The sequence below is a fragment of the Nicotiana attenuata genome, unplaced genomic scaffold (assembly GCF_001879085.1).
Source record: "Nicotiana attenuata strain UT unplaced genomic scaffold, NIATTr2, whole genome shotgun sequence".
Taxonomy (NCBI): domain Eukaryota; kingdom Viridiplantae; phylum Streptophyta; class Magnoliopsida; order Solanales; family Solanaceae; genus Nicotiana; species Nicotiana attenuata.
In genome coordinates, this window is record NW_017673785.1 from 59,205 (window position 1) to 80,584 (window position 21,380).

The 21,380-nt window shown below is 38.2% G+C and overlaps 1 pseudogene; it reads right to left on the reverse strand.

Annotated features, from left to right (window-relative positions):
* Positions 1-3,551: 3,551 nt before the first annotated feature.
* Positions 3,552-18,323, reverse strand: LOC109217281 (annotated as a pseudogene).
* Between the last annotated feature and the right edge of the window lie 3,057 nt (positions 18,324-21,380).

Genomic DNA, 21,380 nt, shown 5'->3' on the forward strand with positions numbered 1-21,380 from the left:
ACAATATGCTAAGGAAACAATACCCAATCGAAAACAATCGAAAAATATCAAAAACCCCGAAATTAGCAAAACCTGAGCCCCGGGCCCACTTCTCGAAACTCAGAAATTTTCACATCAACGGGTTCCTTATCTCCTCACGAGTTTATACATACCAAAAGTTCTCAAATCCGACCTCAAATGGTCCTTCACATCCCTAAATCAAATTTCAAAATCCCAAGCCCTAGTTCTTCAATTTTAGGCTTAATTTTCATGAATTTCTAGGTAGATTACACAATAAAAACGAGTTTTAAGTTCAAAAATCTTACCTCCAATCGATTCTCCTTGAATCCCTCTTGAATCTCCTTCAAAAAGCTCTCAAAGTACTTAGCTATGGAGGAAAAATGGCTCAAAATCGCGGATGAAATATTTTATAAACTTTCTGCCCAGTTCTGGTACCTCTTCATCGCGAACGCGGTCAAACCCACGCGTTCGCGATGCACAATTTTACGTTGGCCAAAAATAACCCTTCGCGAACGCAGCACCACACACGTGAACATGATGCTTTGGGCCTCAGAACCTACGCGAATGCGACATCCATCACGCGAACGCGGAGCTCAACCTCAAGGACCCTCCGCGAACGCGAGCTTTAAGACGCGAACGCGAAGCACAAACTCAGGGCCACCCAAACTCCTTCTACGCGATCACGAGGGACCTCACGCGATCGCGAAGGCCAAAATTTGCCTGCACCTGCTGCTCTATTTTCTGCAAATCTTCAGAGTTCAAAACTTCTCGTTAGCCATCCGAAATTACTCCGAGGCCCCCGGGGCCTCAACCAAAAGCACCAACACATCCTAAAACATCATTCAAACTTGTTCCAATCATCAAAACACCTCAAACAACACCAAAACCATCAATTCACATCGAATTCAAGCCTAAGTTTTCCAAAAACTTCCGAAACACGCTTTTGATCAAAAATCCAACCAAATCACCTCCGAATGACCTGAAATTTTACACACACATCCCAAATCATATAACAAAGCTACAACAACTCTCGGAATTCCATTCCGACCCTCGGATCAAAATCTCACCTATCAACCGGAAATCGCCAAAATACTAACTTCGCCAATTCAAGCCTAATTCTACACCGGACTTCCAAAACCAATTCCGATCTCGCTCCTAAGTCACAAATCACCTGACGAAGCTAACCAAATCATAAAAACTCCGATCCGAGCTCATATACAAATCAGTCAACTCGTGGTCAAACCTTTCAAATTAAAAGTTTTCAACTGAAACTGTTCTTTCAAATTCATTCCAAATTTTCCTGAAAACTAAAACCAACGATCTACATTAGTCACAATACATAACACGGGGCAAGTCATGCCCGAGAACATGCGATCAAAGTGCAAAAGCTCAAAACGACCGGTCGGGTCGTTACATGTTGTTCGAGATTTTGATTTGTTTTGGTGTTTCTGACTCTACAAGTGTTCACATTGAATGCTAAGAAGAAGTAATAGTTTGAACGATCTTCCGCCTTTTGATCTTGAATCCGAAAGACTCTTCCACAGGTTAAGGAGGGGGGATGTAATCAAGTACCTGTACTAGAATAAACAAATTATGTTATAACCCTAAACTGCATCAATACCACGTTTAGGGTTCTATTTCTGATTTTAGAGTCATAGATGAAGTTGCCTGCTATAAAGTCTATGAAATCTAGTAATCTAGATAATGTCCCATAGCGTATTAACATATGTTTTGGCAATCACCCTACCGTCTTGCATCAATACCGCACCAAGCCCAACACGTGACACATCATAATACACAGTATAAGACCACAAACTCGTAGGCAACACCAACATTAAGGCTGTAGTCAAGGTAGTCTTGAGCTTTTGAAAGCTCGCTTCACACTCCTCAGACCATCTGAAAGGAGCACCCTTCTAGGTTAATATGATCATAGGCACAAAAATAGATGAGAAACCCTCTACCAAACAGCGATAATACCCGGCAAAACCAAGGAAACTCCTAATCTTAATAGCTGAAGATGGTCTGGGCTAACTCTTAATTGCTTCAATCTTCTTCGAATCTACCTTGATCCCCTTACTTGACACCACATGCCCTAAAATTGCCACTGAATCAAGCTAGAATTCATACTTTGAGAATGTTGCATACAGCTCCGTCTCTCTCAAGGTCTGGAGCACGATCCTCAGGTGCTGCTCATGATCTTCCCGATTGTGGGAGTACACACCAAGATGTCGTGAATAAACACAATGATGGGTGAATCAAGATATGGCTAGAATACACTATTCATCAGGTGCATAAATACTGATAGGACATTGGTCAGCCCAAATGATATCACAAGGAACTCGTAATGACCATACCGAGTCCTAAAGGCAGTCTTTGGAATATCCGTATCCCAAATTTAGCTGATGATAACGTGACCGCAAATCAATCTTTGAGAACAATCTAGCACCTTGTAGCTGAACAAATAATTCATCAATGATCGACAATGGATACCTGTTCTTCACTATAACCTTGTTCGGCTGCTGATAATCAATACACATGTGCATAGAACCATCCTTTTTCTTCACAAACAAGACTGGAGCACCCCATGGCGACACACTAGACCAAATAACCCTTATCAATCAACTCTTGCAACTGCTCCTCTAACTCATTCAACTCTGCTGGGGCCATAGGATATGGTGGAATAGAAATGGGATGAGTGCCCGGCAACAAGTCAATACCGAAATCGATATCCCTATCGTGCAGCGCCCGGAAGATCCGCAGGAAATATATCTAGGAAGTCTCTCACTACCGGAGCTGACTCAACGGTAAGAGTATCTGCACTAACATTTCTCACAAAGGCTACATAGGCATCACACTCCTTCTCAACCATCCGTTGAGGCTTAAGAAATGACATCCCTTCCACAAATTTATGCTAGCATTGCTATCACATTTATGATGGTGAAACAAGAGGTTTGAATTTCCTTATGATATAAACGTAAATTACTCATCCATTTGATGAAAATCTACATTGTAATTTTGGACTTGATTTTATAGATTCCGTGCTGAAAAGAAACGAAAAGATAGAAAAAATTAGGTTTTATTCATCAACATGTCCTTACTGTATTTACTTAATCACAATATAAAGAGAACTAAGAACCTATCTAACATTACTAACAAACTAAGGGATCTTCTTCCATTTGTCCATGTTTTTTCACTGTTTACATCATAATTGATTTCCGTCACTCATAGAAACCCTAACCTATTGGACAACACACACTCATGGAACTCAAGAAGATAGTACATATAAATTAAACAAGAATAATGTGAGAGCTAAAATTAGGAATAATTGGATATACAAAGAACGTCCAAAATCCTTGAATTAAACCATTTAATTAAGTACAATGAAAGAATTCTACAACATGAAAGAATAACACCATTTATATATGAACTTGCTAATTAAGGTTAACTATAAGCTAACTAAACTAGTCCTCATACAATTTCTGAAAAAGTTTCTAATTGATTAACCGCGTAAGAAATAAAATACGAATTATAAAAAGAAAGCCCCTCTTTCCCTAATCTTCTTTAGTATCCCTTCTCATCTGTGATGACACCATATCATGAAGAAGTCCATCGTCTCCGGCCAAAGAGGAAGAATACGGGGAGGGCGAGTACCTTCTTTCTTGGAGTGAATTAGTTGAAAATAAGGATGAATAACCAACATCGAAGTTATTTAAAGGTAAAGTTGTAGTAGGGGAATAATGGAGGGGTTGTTGCTGCTGATCTTGATAATATTGAAGTTGTGGGATAGACAAAGAGGAATTACTATAAATTTCTCCGCCTTCACTACTACCACCGATGGAGCCAACGTAGTAGGCGGTGGTTCGTGGCAGAACACCGCCAATGCTCTCGCGTGGCGGCGTAATGCGGCATGGATGTGTGTGAGTACCTTCATAAGTATCTTTGATTGACCTTTCCACTCTCTTCTTCGCTCCACATGAAATAGTTGTGCAACGATAATAGCTCCTGCACAAGAAATTTATGCATCTTACACTTAAATTTTAACAATGAATGGACTACTTGAAGAAAGAAAATGGAAAATTTTCAAAATCAAGAAAGAAAAACTTCCCATTAGGATAAGTTATAAGTAGCAATCTTTACATAATTGTAGCCGGTTGGATTCACTTTTTATTTTTCCTAACTGATATATACGGATTATATATTAATTATAAATGGGTAGGTACATATTATACATAAAATATATATGTGCCAGCTAGTTTTAGTTTAAACGGTTGAATGAGCGGTAGAAGAACAATTAACCTATATTTTAATTATACTCCCTCCCATAAAGTTAACGAATTTTCAATTATGAAATGTGTCATTTTTTAAAAACACACACACACACACACACACATATATATATATATATATATATATATATATATATATATATATATATATATATATATATATATATATATATATATATATATACCTTGGAAAGGGACTGCTTTTCACTGCTGTTTGGCCGTATTTCCTCCATCTAAAACCATCATCCTAATGATCAATTTCACTTTTGGTCATGAATGCAAATCTTGGCTCTCTTTGCCACTTTTGGACAATCTTCTTTTTAGGTTTGAACCTAAGCCAACAAAGAAAAAACATCAAACGTTGCACAAGGGAAAAAATTCAAATAAAGAAGAAATTGGTAAACGGAAAAACTCAGAAAGCATTTCACTTAATTAGATGATGCATTATTTAGAAACATATATTAAACCAGGCCCACTTTAGAATAATTTAAGGTTTTAGATGAGTTGATCATATAGTTCAATATGGTATAAATATAATTAAGGAAAAAATATTATGTTTTCTTGATAGTTTAATTATGTTTTTAAATGAGTTAGTCGCATAGAATTTTAAGGACATATGAAAACAAAAATCCTAACAAAAAATCTTCATTAGCTTCTGCAGAAACACATCCTTCACACAAGCACATTCAAACTCCATTTATCAACTCAAGATTCAAATGAGTACCTGGAATAACAAGAGACAACCAGAGAATTTCAGCAATTAAATAGCAGTAGCAACAACTCTTAAACAGCAGTAAACATCAGATTTCAACCAGCTAAGCCATCTTTTGAGCCCAGAAGGAGAGTAGTGCATTCAAACTTTTTTTAAAAATTCCAAAATGTGAAGACTAACTACAATGGAACAGTGATTGCAAACTTTTTTTTTTGTTTTCTTTCTAATTTTTAAGCTCTATTAGTGAGGGTATATTCTTCAGCCGTTTGTGAGTTCTTAGTGTTCTCATCTTGCCAATTTTTATTGAAAACAAGCCTTATATAGAAGGCCTTAGAGCAGCAGAAATGATTTCATAGTTTTATTAATTACCCCTTCCCCAATTTTTATTTTTTCACCTTAGACCCTCTATTTTGAATCTGCTTGTTAAAACCAACCCATTCTCCACTTTCCTAGCAGCTTCCTAGGCAGTTATAAAAGATTCCTTCTATCCATTTCTCTAAATTGACCCCTGACACCCCTGTATTTACTTTCAGAATGCCAACCTGGGTTAAGTTACCCCAAGACCCCAAATGAACGAGTCTCTTAGTCGGGTCAGTGATGACCACAGTTATTACAAAAACCCAAACCATCACAAATGATTGAACAACGAAGATCAAATTTAGAAAAAAAGAAAATAAACAATAATTCAAGACTTCACGATTAAACCTAAATTTAACTACCAAATTAAAACGGATTCCATTACTAAAGAAGACATGACAAAATAATGAAGCAAATAAAAATAAAAAATAAAAAAAGAAAATACTACAATGAACCAAAATCGTGAGAAAGAAGAGGGGAAAGTACCAAATCATGCTGGAATGTCTTGACAACATGAAATGAATCGACGAACGATGACGGGAGTAGACATTTGGCCGGAATCTGGTGAGTTCGTCAAAATCCGGCATCCTCGGAATGAACTAAAACCAAGGCTAATCGATATCTCTCGTTAAGAGCAATCGACTAACGTAGATTATAGTTCAAAGTGAGCCGGAACTCTGCGCAAATTTAGCAAAATAGAACAATCTAGGGTTCGAACTTCCTAGATTTGGAATTGGGGGAATTTCGTTGGGATTTTTGGGAAATAGGTGCAGGGATAGGATTTAGAAGGGCTTGGGGGTGGCGTGGTACGAATTTGGGGTGGTTTGGAGCCCGCCGCCGATGGAGATGACGGAGAGAATTTGAGGGCGGCGCTAGGGTTTTGGTTCTCCAAGCATGGAGACGATGAATGGAGGGGGGTGTTTTGACTTAGGGGGGAGGGGGGGGGGGGACCTGCTTCCGTTCGATGAGTGAAAATCAACGGCTGGATAAAAAGCCTTAAAACGACGTCGTTTGGTTAGGCCAGGGACACTGGACCGGGTTGGGATTGGGCCTGGATGGGTGAGACCAAAAAATTGGGATTGGGCTTGGCCCTTGGTTTGTTACAACAGCCTCATTTCTTAATTTCCTTCTTCTTTTTTTCAATTTTCAATTGCTTTTCTTCTTTTTTCTTTTCCTTTTCAAATTAATTTAAACCTAAATTAACCCATAAATTAACTTATACAATTAATGCTAATTATCTAACATAATATTTACAACAAATTAGTTACTCCTAAAAAAGAAAATTACTAGTCTAAATCTAAAAGGCCAAAAATGCAAAGTGAGCCATTTTTTTGTGATTTTTATCTTTTTATAAAATAACTAATTTGCTAATTAACCTAAAAATGTAAAAATAAATCTCAAATGCAATGCAGGGTATTTTAAATAAAACAAACATGCATAGAAAAATGCAAACAATTAACAAAAATCCTACAAAAATCTACGAAATTGCAAATAATGGGAAAAATTTATTTTCTTGAATTTATGGGAGTAACTCATATAGAGAAAAAATCACGTGCTCACATAGGTTAATCGCGCAAGAAATAAAATACGAATTATAAAAAGAAAGCATCTCTTTTCCTAATCTTCTATAGTACCTCTTCTCATCTGTGATGACACCATATCATGAAGAAGTCCATCGTCTCCGGCCAAAGAGGAAGAATACGGGGAGGGCAAGTACCTTCTTTCTTGGAGTGAATTAGTTGAAAATAAGGATGAATAACCAACATTGAAGTTATTTAAAGGTAGAGTTGTAGTAGGGGAATAATGGAGGGGTTGTTGCTGCTTATCTTGATAATATTGAAGTTGTGGGATAGACAAAGAGGAATTACTGTATATTCCTCCGCCTTCACTTCTACCACCAATGGAGCCATCGTAGTAGGTGGTGTTTCGTGGCAGAACACAGCCAATGCTCTCGCGCGGCGGCGTAATGCGGCACGGATGTGTGTGAGTACCATCATAAGTTGTAATAACTATTGAAGTATCTTTGATTGACCTTTCCACTCTCTTCTTCACTCCACATGAAATAGTTGTGCAACAATAATAGCTCCTGCACAAGAAATTTATGCATCTTACACTTAAATTTTAACAATGAATGGACTACTTGAAGAAAGAAAAAGGAAAATTTTCAAAATCAAGAAAGGAAAACTTCCAATTAGGATAAGTTATAAGTAGCAGTCTTTACATAATTGTAGGTTTCGCTTTTTATTTTTCCTAACTGGTATATACAGATTATATGTTAATTATATATGGGTATATACATATTATACATAAAATATATATGTGCCAGCTAGTTTTAGTTTAAACGGTTGAATGAGCGGTAGAAGAACAATTAACCTACATTTTAATTATACTCCCTCCCATAAACTTAACGAATTTTCAATTATGAAATGTGTCATTTTTTAAACATATATATATACCTTGGAAAGGGGCTGCTTTTCACTGCTTTTTGCCGTATTTCCTCCATCTAAAACCATCATCCAAATGATCAATTTCATTCTTGGTCATGAATGCAAATCTTGGCTCTCTTTGCCACTTTTGGACAATCTTCTTTTTAGGTTTTAACCTAAGCCAACAAAGAAAAAACATCAAACGTTGCACAAAAGGAAAAAATTCAAATAAAGAAGAAATTGGTAAACGGAAAAACTCAGAAAGCATTTCACTTAATTAGATGATGCGTTATTTAGAAACATATATTAAACCAGGCCCCCTTCACAATAATTTACGGTTTTAGATGAGTTGGTCATATAGTTCAATTGTGACGACCCAAAAGGTCATCACTTGTTTTGAAAATAAATTATGCGTCCTGAGGCCTTAAAACCTCCTTTTTGTCTTACCACGATTTGCGTGCGCAATTCAAACGTGTATCCGGAAAGCCATTATGTGAAAAATCTTTGAAAAATGATAAATCTTGCTTTTAAAATGAATTTAAGTTGACTTCGGTCAACATTTTGGGTAAACGGACCCGGACCCATGAATTGACGGTCCCGGAGGGTGCGTAGGAAAATATGGGACTTGGGCTTATGCCCGGAATTGAATTCCGAGGTCCCAAGCCCGAGAAATGAATTTTTGAAGAAAATTGTTTTCTGGAAAATATAAGAGTTATTGGGAAACGAAAGATGTTGAAATTGACGGTATCAGGCCCGTATTTTGGTTTCGGAGCCCGGTACAAGTTTGAAATAATAATTTAGTTGAATCCGTGAAGTTTGGTAAGAATCGGAGTCCGTTTAGTATAAACCGGACCTTATTTGAGAAAATTGGAAATTTTGATGTTCTTGAGTGATTTCATGAATTTGAGGCTTAATTCATAGTGGTTGATGTTATTTTGATGATTTGATCGCACGAGCATGTCCGTATGATATTTCTAGGTTAGGGTGCATGTTTGGTTTGGAGCCCCGAGGGTTCGGGTGAGTTCTGGATAGGCCTCGGAGTGCATTTAGACCTAGAAAAAAATAACTGTTGCAGGTTCAGAGAAGTTGCAGGTCTCTGAACCAGATTTTGCGGTCCGCAGTGATTTCTTGCGACCGTAGTGGGGTCTTCGCGGCCGCGGTGGGATTAATGCGGTCCGCGGTGAGCAAGGCGACGTCTTCGCGGCCGCGCTCGATATTTCGCGGTACGCAGTGGAGCTCCGCGACCGCGTTCCTTTTTATGCGGTCCACGGTGAGGATCTGAGAGGAGTATATAAACGGGACTTTTCAGCTATTTTTCAATTTTCAAAGACCTAAAACATAAGAGGCGATTTTTCAAACACTGTTTTCTTCCCCAAAACACAAGTAAGTGATTTTAAACTTATTTCTTTCACTCCTTAACTTCTTTCTACAAGACTTCATCCTAGAATCTAGAGTTTTCATGGTGGAATTGAGAATTTTGAGAAAAACCTAAAAATATTGAAATTTAGGGATTTGGACCTCAAATTGAGGTCGGATTCAAAAATCAATTATATATCCGTGCTCGGGGGTGAATGAGTAATCGGCTTTAGGTCCGAATTTCGGGTTTGGACCAAGCGGGCCCAGGGGGGTCGATTTTTGATTTTTTGGGGAAATTATTTGAAAACCCATTTTCATGCATTAGAGTTGATTCATTTAGAATTTATTAATAGTATTAATTAAATTGCGGCTAGATACAAGCGAATTGGTGGTGGAAATAAGAGGTAAAGCGGTAATTGAGGCTTGAATTGTGTTTGTGGCATCGAGGTAAGTGTTTGGTCTAGCCTTAGCTTGAGGGATTAGGAGTTGTGTCTTATTTTTTGTGTGTTAATTGTTGAGTACGACGTATAGGCGTGGTGACGAGTATCTATACGTCGGGGTCAAGCATGCCCGTGAGTCTTATACTTTGATAGATGTGACTCCGTTTCGTATTGTTCATGATTTATGTGATGATATCTATTGTTGAACAAGGCTTGTGGAAGCATTATTGGTAATGAAATATTGAAGAGCGTTGGCTCAAGTTGTGAATTAATTTGTGGAAGCATTATTGGTAATTGAACATTTAGAACGTTGGCTCAAGTTGTGAATTCAGTTGTGAAGTTGTGAAGACCCAAAGGGTCATCACTTATTTTAAATTAAATTCTATGACTCCGAGGCCTTGGAAATCTCATTTAGAGTCGCCTCGATTTGCGTGCGCAGTCCAGGCGCATAGCCGGAAAGCTTAAATATGAAACTCTTTGTGAAAAATAATAAGTTTTGACTATAAAATGAATTAATTTGGCCTTGGTCAATGTTTTTGGTAAACGGACCTAGACCCGTGATTTGACGGTCCCAGAGGGTCCGTAGGAAAATATGGGACTTGGGCGTATTCCCGGAATCGAATTCCGAGGTCCCAAGCCCGAGAAATGAATTTTTTAGTAAAATTGTTTCTGAAATTGTTTAAGGAAATTTGAAATGAAAATTGATTAGATCGTGTTGGTATCGGGCCCGTATTTTTGTTCCGGCGCCCGGTACAGGTCTTATATATGGTTTAAGTCGAAATTTGGTTGAAAACGGACGTCGTTTGACGTGATTTGGACCTAAATTGGAAAATTTGAGGTTTTATGAAGTTTGAAAGAATTCTTGGATTTTGAGGTTTAATTCGATGTTTATGATGTTATTTGGGTGATTTGATTGCACGAATAAGTCCGTAGGATGTTATTGAGGTTGTGTGTATATTTGGTTTGGAGCCCCGAGGGCTCGGGTGAGTTTTGGATAGGCCACGGGTTGCATTTTTGAACTTAAAATTTGCTGGTATGAACTGACCTACAGGCTTCGCATTTGCGAAGCCAATGTCACACCTCCTTTTTACACACCTACCCCGAACGATAATGTATAAGGGAGTTTTTCCATTTAAAGTGACATTATTCGAAATGGGATTATTTATTTATTTTTAGAGTCGCCACTTGGGATAGGATTGGCTTTTGGTGTCCCAAGTCACCGGTTTAACTTGAATCCCAAATCGAGGAAAATTTCGACTTCCCAATTGGAGTCTGCGAACCAGAAATTCTGAATAAGGAATTTTGTTGACCCGAGGGAAGGTGTTAGGCACCCCCGGATCCAGTGGTTCTAGCACGGTCACTTAAATCATCATAAATGGCTAAAATCTGATTTTTATACACGCTCCAACCTATAGTGCAATTTTTAAAATTATTTACCGCTTTTAATTAATTTTTAGGAAACTGAACGTCGTTTAAAACATGTTTTTGGATCACGTCACATGAAATGCACCCGGATCCTCGACATATTTTATTCAACGTTTTGGGATTTGGATTTGGCTCACATGAAATGCACACCCGACTTTTAGGAAAGTAAGATTATTGAAAAAAACGCGCCTAAAGCGACTAACGCGTTATTATCTTTGTGGGAGGCCGTGAAACTCGCTAAACGGCACGTCCCGAATTCTAAGGATTTTAATATAAGCATTTAATGAGGGCCCCGCAATTTATGCATTTTTTGTTTGGCGAGGCTCATCTCATTTCATTATTTTAAGGCCAACCTAAAGCAAACTACGATTTTCTATTTATTTTGTCTCTAAAAAGGGCCTAAATAATTTGCATTTATAAAATGCGGGCCTCAAGTTCAAGTCCGAATTCAAACAAAAGGGGGAACCTCTTAATTTGAACTCGCTACCTAACTCGAAAGCCCCAAATTTATATTGCACATTAATCCCCATATTTCTAGTATGATTTTAAAGGAATTTCAGCTTCCAGCATTTTGGGCCTTGAAAATTTGGCCCAGGCCTGAGAAAACTTCAGCCAGCCTTTATAGGAAGCTGCCTCACGTTGGGCCTGATCTGAAAACCGCTCAATATTTTGGGCCCTTAAAAACTGGCCCATTTTCGTTCGCTTGACAGCTGGTTTGTTGCATTCCATTAGTTCAGAGACGGGCCCAACCACGGCTGGGCCTCAGTTGGGTTTCAAATACTGAACTTATTTCGAAATCAGGCTTAACAAATATTGTAACAAAAATGAACAATTTAGATTCATTAAATCAAACAACTACTAATTTTGAAGTCAAATTTTCTATTTAAATCATGTTTAAGCTAGTGAATCACTACAAGCATTTATGCGATTCAGCAACAGAACTGTAGTGATTAAGCGTCTTCGAACTAAAGAAAATGTACAGATTTCAAAATTCTAATTCCCTGATCTCAAGTTTCAAACACTGGACCAATTACTGCCATACTAAACCTTTCAAACATCCAACAGGCATGAATTGATACTGCTAACATTATTACCATTACAATGAGTCAGAATTAACACTACTAGGATAGGCATTCATGAATTCACAGTCCTCTTATTAAAAATAACAATTTGTCCATGCTATATAACTGTCATACTGCTATGGAGCCTAAATTAACAAACATATTTGCAAGTTTTTGAGATACACTAGATAAAACTAAATAAATCTAACATGAATCTTATAATATGAAATAAAAAAAAGAACACGTGTAACAATTTTCTCTTTTTCTCAAATTTGATTACACATTTGATTCGTACTTCATACAGCATTTGAGGCCAAGATGTACCTGGAAATTTAGGAAAATAAGAGGAAGGCAGAGTCAGCAGTAGCAATCAGAGTCAGCAGCAATTTAGAATTAATTTCGAAATCCCAGAAATGATACTATGCAGCCCAGTAGTTAGTTTCAAATGAACAACACCAGTAAACCTCAAAAACCAAGCTCGAACGAATCAAATTCAACTTGAAAATGGCCCCAGGAACTTCTGAAACTTCGACTAACAAAGCACAAGGAAATTCAAACCATTCTTCCACCTTAGGTAAGCTAGAACTTCAATTCAGGACTTAGAGCTTTAAGATTACCCTAAAAAAACTTCAATAGAATAGTGATTTTTTGGAATTTTGATTGCCTCCAGTTTGCAGAAATTTTTCAGTATTTTTTAATGCTTCCAAAAATCTCACTTCAGCTCTAAGTAACACTGCCTTTATAGGCAAGTTACTAAGGCAGCTCAGACCTTAGGTTTTTTAGCCTTTGGTCCTTTTATTTTTCTGTTTTCAGCTAATTAGACCCCTCATTTCATGCCTTGTTGGTCAAGTAATACTACCAAGTTCCTGAATTTTAAATTAAAACCCCAATCTAGAAGGTTCTAGGGGGTTCCAATTCAGTTATTGCAAGATTCTTTCATTGTAGAATGCCTATATTACCCCTAACTCAATTCCAAAATTACTAACCTAGGCTGTACTAACCCTGACCCCTCTTACCTTGGTCAACATGATCAGGGTTACTTAACCAAGGCTGGAAATTTCCAGTTATATCTAAACAAGCTACAGAAAATCATGAATCAAAATACACAAATATGAATGAAACGGAATTGCCATTAATTCTAAGAATACTGAAGGGATGAACCGAAAAACTCAAATTAAACTAAACTAATCAGTAAAAGTGAAGATTAAAGAACAAGAACCAAAAACTAGATTAACTAAATCAACAATGCAAAAACTAGACTAAAAATCGCAAAACAAAAAATAGAAGGGAAACTTACTGTTTTTGAGATTTCGAACTCGCCTAATCTCGAAATTGGTCTTCAAATAGTATTATGTGTTTGTTCTTATCAAGAACAAACACATAAGACGATTTTAAAACCCCTCGAACACTAGCTGACCCTAGGAAATCAAACGGCCTTGACAGCAAGCCCTAAATCTAAGATTCGAACAATTTGGGGGCTTTTGAGAGCAATTGAGCATAGATCAGTGGAGAGGAGGTGATAAGGGTTCAAGGGTGTGATTTTGGGGTTGATTGGGGCTGCGCCGCCACCGGAGGAAACAAGGGCGGCGCTAGGGTTTGGATTTTCGATTTGAAATTCGAACAATTGGGGTTCGATTTGATGGATGCTTAGGTTGATGATTCTTTGTGTTAGGTAAGGATTATGGTTATAGCTGAGGTAGTTAGGTGTTGGAACAAGTTTGGATATGGCCGGGGTAGTTAGGTGTTGTAACCAGTTTAGTTATAGATGAGGTAGCTAGGTGTTGGAACAAGTTTGGGTATAGCCGAGTAGGAGTCGAGTTAGGATTGGTTATAGCTTATTCTCCCTTGCCGGGATGTTTGTCTTGATATTGTTGTTCCCTTATCGGGGAGTTATTATGTTGCTTTTGTTCCCTTGTCGGGTTTCCTTGTGATTTTGTGTTGGCCTGTAAATGGGAGCGGGTGGTACGCCTACCACAAGATATAGTGAAATGGGAGCGGGTGGTACGCCTACCACGAGATATAATAAAATGGGATCGGGTGGTACGCCTACCACAAGATATAATGAAATGGGAGCGGGTGGTACACCTACCATGAGATGTAATGAAATGGGATCGGGTGGTACGCCTACCACGAGATATAATGAAATGGGATCGGATGGTACGCCTACCACAAGATATAATGAAATGGGAGCGGGTGGTACACCTACCATGAGATATAATAAAATGGGAGCGGGTGGTATCCTACCACGAGATATGATGAAATGGGAGCGGGTGGCACGCCTGCCACGAGGTATAATGAAATGGGAGCGGGTGGCTCGCCTGCCACGAGATATAGGAAATGGGATCGGGCTGCACGCCTGCAACAAGATATGAAAAGAAAGTGATTTGTTTTCCTTATTCTTGTTAGTGGTTGGATTTTGTTTCCTTTATAGTTCTCTTGATATTCTGTTTTTACCTGTTATTCCCCGAAGCATGTTTCCCCCTCCCATCTCTACTTGTTTATTCCTGCTTTACTTTCCGCTGTATATTATACAACTGCACAGGTTTATTTGGTGGTCTGGTCCTAGCCTCGTCACTATTTCGCCGAGGTTAGGCTAGGCACTTACCAGCACATGGGGTCGGTTGTGCTGATACTACACTCTACACTCTTTTGTGTAGACCCCGGTGTTGTAGACTTCGGACCGCGATGGGATTGCTGATTCTTGCTCATCAGGCGACCCGAGGTAGTCCTGCAGGCGTCCGCAGGCCTTGGCGTCTTCTTCTACCTACTATTCCTGTTTCATTTCCCTTATATTCCGGAACAGTGTATTATTACTTCTTCAGACTTTGAATGTAGTAAATCTTAGACCGTCTGTGACATTGTGACACCAGATTTTGGGTGGTTAAGGATTAAGTATTGTATTAGATATAACCTTCATATATTTTATCGTTGTCTTCCGCGTGAATTTAAATTTTCGTTGTTATCATGTTATCGCCTTATAATTGTTAAAAAGAAATAATTGGTTAATGAAGTAACTGAACTAAAGGTTTGGCTTGTCTAGCTCATCACAACTCCCAAGGGTGGGAAATTCGGGTCGTGACAGAAGTAATTGTAGAAAGGAGAAGAGGTTTATGAAATTGTCTCCCTTGCCGGGATGTTATTACTTTTAATATTATTTCCCTTGCGGGGATGTTATTACTTTCAATATTATTTCCCTTGCCGGGATGTTGTTGCCTTTGGTATTGTTTCCCTTGCCGGGATATTGTAGTTATGCTATTGTTCCCTTGTCGGGATTTTATTGTGATTTTATTGATTTCCTTGCCCTTATTGCTTTGTGATTGTTGTTTGGGTAAGGAAGAGTGTTAAAGCACGAGAGGTGATACCGTGCCGATATTGTGAGGTTAAAGCACGAAGGGTGATGCCATGTCGCACGACGTACAATTTCGTGCCATGATATGAGTGATAATGCATGAAGGATCATTCCGTGCCATGATTATGTGAGGTAAAAGCACGAAGGGTGATGCCGTGCCGATTTTATGATTCTTATGGTGAGGACGAGAGTAAAAGCACGAAGGGTGATGCCGTGCACTTTTCTTTGATTTCCTGATTATTGTTACTACTTGAGTTATTCTTTACAGTTATTTTTTGGCTTTCTGTTGTTACTCGATTCCCCCACCGTATGTTTTCCCCTCCTATCTTTACCTGTAAATTTCTGCCTTTGCTTTTTTGCTGTATATGATTTAACTACACAAGTTTATTTTGTAGTCTGGTCCTAGACTCGTCACTACTTCGCCGAGGTTAGGCTAGGCACTTACCAGCACATGGGGTCGGTTGTGCTGATACTACACTCTGCACTGTGTGGATCCCGTTGCTGTAGCTTTTGGACCGCAGTGAGGTTGCTGCATCCAGTTCATCAGGCGACCCGAGGTAGTCCTGCAGGCTTCCGCAGACCTTGGCGTCTCCTTCTATCAATTTCTTTCTGTTTTTACTTATTCAGAGACAGATTCTTGTATTTCTATTTAGACTTTATTTGTAGCATTCATAGATAGTCCGTGGCATTATGACACCAAATTCTGGTTAGAGTTGTACTTAGACTTCCGCAGTTTGAATTAATCTAAAATTATCATATTTCGTCTTCCGCACTGTTTTGTAATTATTATTTCCGCTGTTTTAGTTCTGTTGAACTGGAATTGTTAAGGGATTAAAAATGAAAATAGTTAAGTAATTAGAATAATTGTCTTGCCTAGCTTTCACTAGTAGGCGCCATCACGACTCCCGAGGGTGGAAAATGCGGGTCGTGACATCAATATTGTATAAATATAATTAAGGAAAAAATAATATGTTTTCTTGATAGTTTTATTAAGTTTTTAGATGAGTTAGTCGCATAGAATTGTATATATTAGAACCTGTGTTTTAAAAGGAAGAACAGGGACTCGCCCCGGGGCGGAGCACTCGTAAAACGCCCCTGGGCTTATGTATAGGTCTTGGTTCTGTGAGACTTACGCCTCGGCCATCGGGGCTTACGCCCTGGACACGCCCAACGCTCAGCGTACGTACTGCGCTCGCCTAACAGAACTTTATGCAATTATATGTAACTAACCTTGTAAATCTTCAAATTTTCTTAATAAATCGTTGACTATTCAAAATTACTTTTTTCTTAATCATAAATCATTAAGTTGAGAGTATTTTATGTCATAATTAAAATAAAAACTATTGCATATTATCCACTAAGACTGCTATGATAGTTAATTTTAAATAAATCTTTCATTTAAAAGGTATTTATTTATTAACTATTGTTATGTCTTTACTATATAATAGTCCATAATNATTGTCATAATTAAAATAAAAATTATTGTACGTTATCCACAAAAAGTATTTATTTATTAACTATTGTTATGTCTTTACTACTAATAGTCCATATTTTTTTTATAATTATTTTTCTAATTGTTTTCCCACGTTTACGAGATAAAATACTTATTAATTTAATAGCTCAGTATTAGCTATGTACAAATAATTAGTTATCATGGTATTGTATGGTGAATTATGTGTCACTTTATTAACTTGTTGGGACTTAAAAATAAATGATGCTTGAGAATCATATTTAAATTATGAATTATGTTTTTATATAAATTCTCTTTCAAATAGAAAGCATATTAAATAAAAGGAGTATTTTAAGAAAAATATCAAATTATAATATCAAAATTCTCTCAAGATTCATTACTCCTTAAGAGATACGTATAAGATTTCGTATCGAATACATTACTTTTGATGTTTGAGTTGTAACGACATTGCAACTATTTGCATATTATGATATATGTCATACTTTTTGTATTATTCATTGTTGAATTATAATTTATTAATATTTTAGATATATAATTTGTTATAATTTTGTGATTTTTAATATAATTTTTATAAATATTTTTTATTTTATACTATCTTAAAATTCTTAAAATTAGTAAAATTTTAAAGATCCGTGGGACTTATGCCCCATGTCTCAAGACTTATGCCTCGCCTCGTTAAAGGTAAAACTCCTCGCCTCACGCCTCCGCCTTTTAAAACATTGATTAGAACAGGCAAATGTCTTGAGTTCATATCTCATCAAACACTTCATCAAAAATCTTAATTGTCACAAGTTTGACCCATAAAAATTAAAGTAATCAAGCGCGTGAGTAAATACATGTTAGAAAATATAGTTAAGTAAATAATAGTGTATTTCTGTATTATAATTTTAGCTTTTAAATAAAGACAGCTCAGCGCACAATCTCACGTTTATGCAGTGCCCGAGAAGGGCCGCACTCTAATGGTATGATGTAGACAGTCTACCCTAATACAAGCATTAGTGGCTACTTCCACGACTCGACCTCGTAACCTATAGGTCACGCGGAGACAAATTTATGTGTCTTAGATGGACAAAAACTTGCTAGTCCATTAAGTTTGTAAGAAATGCTAAAAGAATAATTATTATTTTTTTGGTCCATAAAGAAGCAGAATTAAGCTTACTGTTTCTTATACTTGTCTTCATCTTCATCTTGTTGCTTTACTGTATTGCTCTGCTGATCATCCTCGGCAGCTTCAGTTGATGATGAAGAAATAGACAACGGATTGGGGGTCGTCGGATTATTCACCAACTCTGATGATTCTTGAAATGTGGAAGTTGGAGATGGAATATTAGCCAGTGATTGAGGTGGTGGAGTTTGAAGCAAATCAAAAATGGAAGGAATAGTAGTATTGAAATCGAGAAGATGAGCACCAAACATGTTATCAAAAACCTGAAGAATCATTTGCAGTTTGACACAACATATCAAAGATGTTTGGTAAAGAAAAGCTAGTTTGAATATGTTGTGAAAACATCGGATTTTCCAATGAAGTCCCTGCTTTTAGCTTGTTTTCCTTCTCCATAATATTGGACTAAATTCTTGTTCAAATGTTGGTCTTCTGATTTTCAGCTGTATAGTCTTATTGTTGAAGTGTGAAGAGAACTTTTGTGTTTCTTTTGGGTACTTTTAAAGGGTTTGGTGTGTGGGAAAAGAGGTTGGTCCAAGATAACCAGGGGAAAGTAGTTTTTTACAACATTTAAGGGCTCCAGCCACCCCTGAACAGTGTGGCCTAAGATGTCAAGAAGTGTAGTATTAGCTCAAAGGCAACACTTTACGACTTTAGGCTACGCTTTTAGGGGGTGGCCTACCGTAACCTTTGACTTATGGCCACGCTTTTTACATGTTGTCGTAGGATCCATGCTTCAAAAGTGTGGCCGATGCACTAAAAAAGCTACACTTTATATTTCCTCTATAGCCACATTTTTATGACGTAGAGCTACAATTTTGAAGTGTGGTCTTTGTTGCTTTATAGACCACACTTTTAGAGCGTGGCTTCTAAAGCAACTGTGATTAAGCATGGCGTCAAATTGCCAGTCTCTTGTGACGATCCGACCCATCGTCTCATGTGTTACCGCTCCGTTTCCCCCATTTTATGCTTCTTCATGTTTCGTTATCGGTATGTGGTGTGTTAGAATTGATTTGGATTGGTTCTGATAAGAAATGAGACACTTAGTCTCTTTAAGGAAGGCTTAAGTTGAAGAAGTCAACCGAATGTTGACTATTGAGTTAGAGGGCTCGGATGTAATTTCTGGTGATTCGGTTAGCTTCGGGGGATGACTTGTGACTTAGGAGTGTGATCGGAATTGATTTTGGAGGTCCGGTGTAGAATTAGGCTTGAATTGGCGAAGTTAGTATTTGGGCGAATTCCGATTGATGGGTGAGATTTTGATCAGAGGGTCGGAATGGAATTCCAAGAGTTGTTGTAGCTTCGTTATGTGATTTGTGATGTGTGTGCAAAATTTCAGGTCATTCGGACGTCGTTTGGTCGGGTTTTTGATCGAAAGTGCATTTCGGAGGTTTTGAGAAACTTAGGCTTGAATTCGATGAGTTTCGAGTAATTTGATGTTGTTTGAAGTGTTTTGATGATTGGAACAAGTTTGAATGATGTTATGGGATATGTTGGCATGTTTGGTTGAGGTCCCGAGGGCCTCGTGTGAGTTTCGGATGGTCAATCGGACCACTTTATGCCTTAAAAGATAGCAGAAAATTTGCAGAGAACTTTTGTTCTATGCGATCGCAGAGGGAGTCATGCGATTGCATAGAAGGATTTGAAGGGGTGTTGAATTTGTTCAATGCTATCGCGTATAGCTGGTTGCGATTGCACAGTGTTGGATGTTGATGCATTGCAATCGCAGAGCATGTTTTGCGATCGCATAGGGTATTTTTGAGGGCTGGAAAATTTGTGCTATGCGATCGCAATAGCAAGGGCTGCGATTGCATAGGGTTAGTCAGTGGCCCGGGCAGAATGTTTTATATCATTGTATCCGCAATTTTGGGGCTCATTTACTCCATTGTTGATCTTTTTGGGAGCTTTTTGAAGGAAATTGAAGAGGGAATCAAGGAGAATCGATTGGAGGTAAGATTTTTGAACTTAAAACACGTTTTTATTGTGAAATCCACCTAGAAATTCATGGAATTAAGCCAAAAGTGGAAGAACTAGGGCTTGAGTTTTGGGATTTTTAAATTGGAATTTGAAGGGCCATTTGAGGTCGGATTTGGGAGTTCTTGGTATGTATGAACTCGTGGCGAGATGAGGAATCCATTGATGTGAATTTTATAATTTTTCGAGAAGTGGGCCCGGGGCTCGGGTTTTGCTAGTTTCGAGATTTTTGCTGTTTTTCGATTGTTTTCGATTGGGTATTGTTCCCTTAGCATATTGTGATGTATACGCTCTGATTTTGGATAGACTCGACGCGCGTGGAGGCCGATTTGAGGGGCAAAGGTGGCGCGAGCTAGAGATTTCACCGGTTCGAGGTGAGTAATGATTGTAAATGATAGTCTGAGGGTTTGAAACCCCGAATTTACACATCATAGTGCTGTATTGAGGTGACTTACACGCCGGATAGCGAGCGTGGGGTAGAGCACCGTTGGGGATTGTGATTTGGTCCGTCCCGATTGATGAAATTACTACGTATTTGACTGAAACTGCTTGTTATCATCATAATTTGGGCTGATTGCCATGTTTGGGCTTCGTGCCAACTATGTGAATCCTTCAGGGATTGATATCACTGTTTTCGCATTACTTTGCATATTATTTGATCTCGGTCCAGGGTTTTAATACTATTTTGCAAACTCAGCCATTGTTCTAAGATTTGAAAATTTAAACAATATTTTATTGACGTTTTGAGCTGAGAACCATTATTTTGATATTGCTCAAGTGGCTTATGTGCATCTCTGGACTGAGCATGGATCGGGCTGCGCGCCGCAGCAGTGTTATAGTGATTTCTGGTTATATAGATGGCTCGGGCTGCGCGCCGCAGCGGTATTGTATTGATATTGAGGCCGAGGGCCTGGTTGGTGCCACGAGATGGCTTGATTATTTGCGCTTGGGCTGTAGGAGCCCCTCCGGAGTCTGTACACACCCCCAGTGAGCGCCATCGACGTTAAATATGGATGGCTCGGGCTGCACGCCGCAGCGGTCATATGCATTGCATTACACTCATGCATTGGTTCCTATTTGTATTACGTGTCATGACGTTCAGCACTCGCATTTCATTGGCTTCTATGCTACTTCTTGCACTGCTTACCTGATACCCTGGTGTTATTTGTTAATGGAGTGTTGTGCCCGAGAGGCTGACTTTTGTGCTGACTTGCACTATCTATTTCGCATTCATTTGCTTAACTGTTGGAAAGAGATATTTTCAAAAGAGGTTTTAAACTGAGTCCAGATATTTCTAAAGATTTTCACGGTTTCACTGTTTTTCTCAAAGGGTTACACTGTTCTATATAGCATGGTGGCTT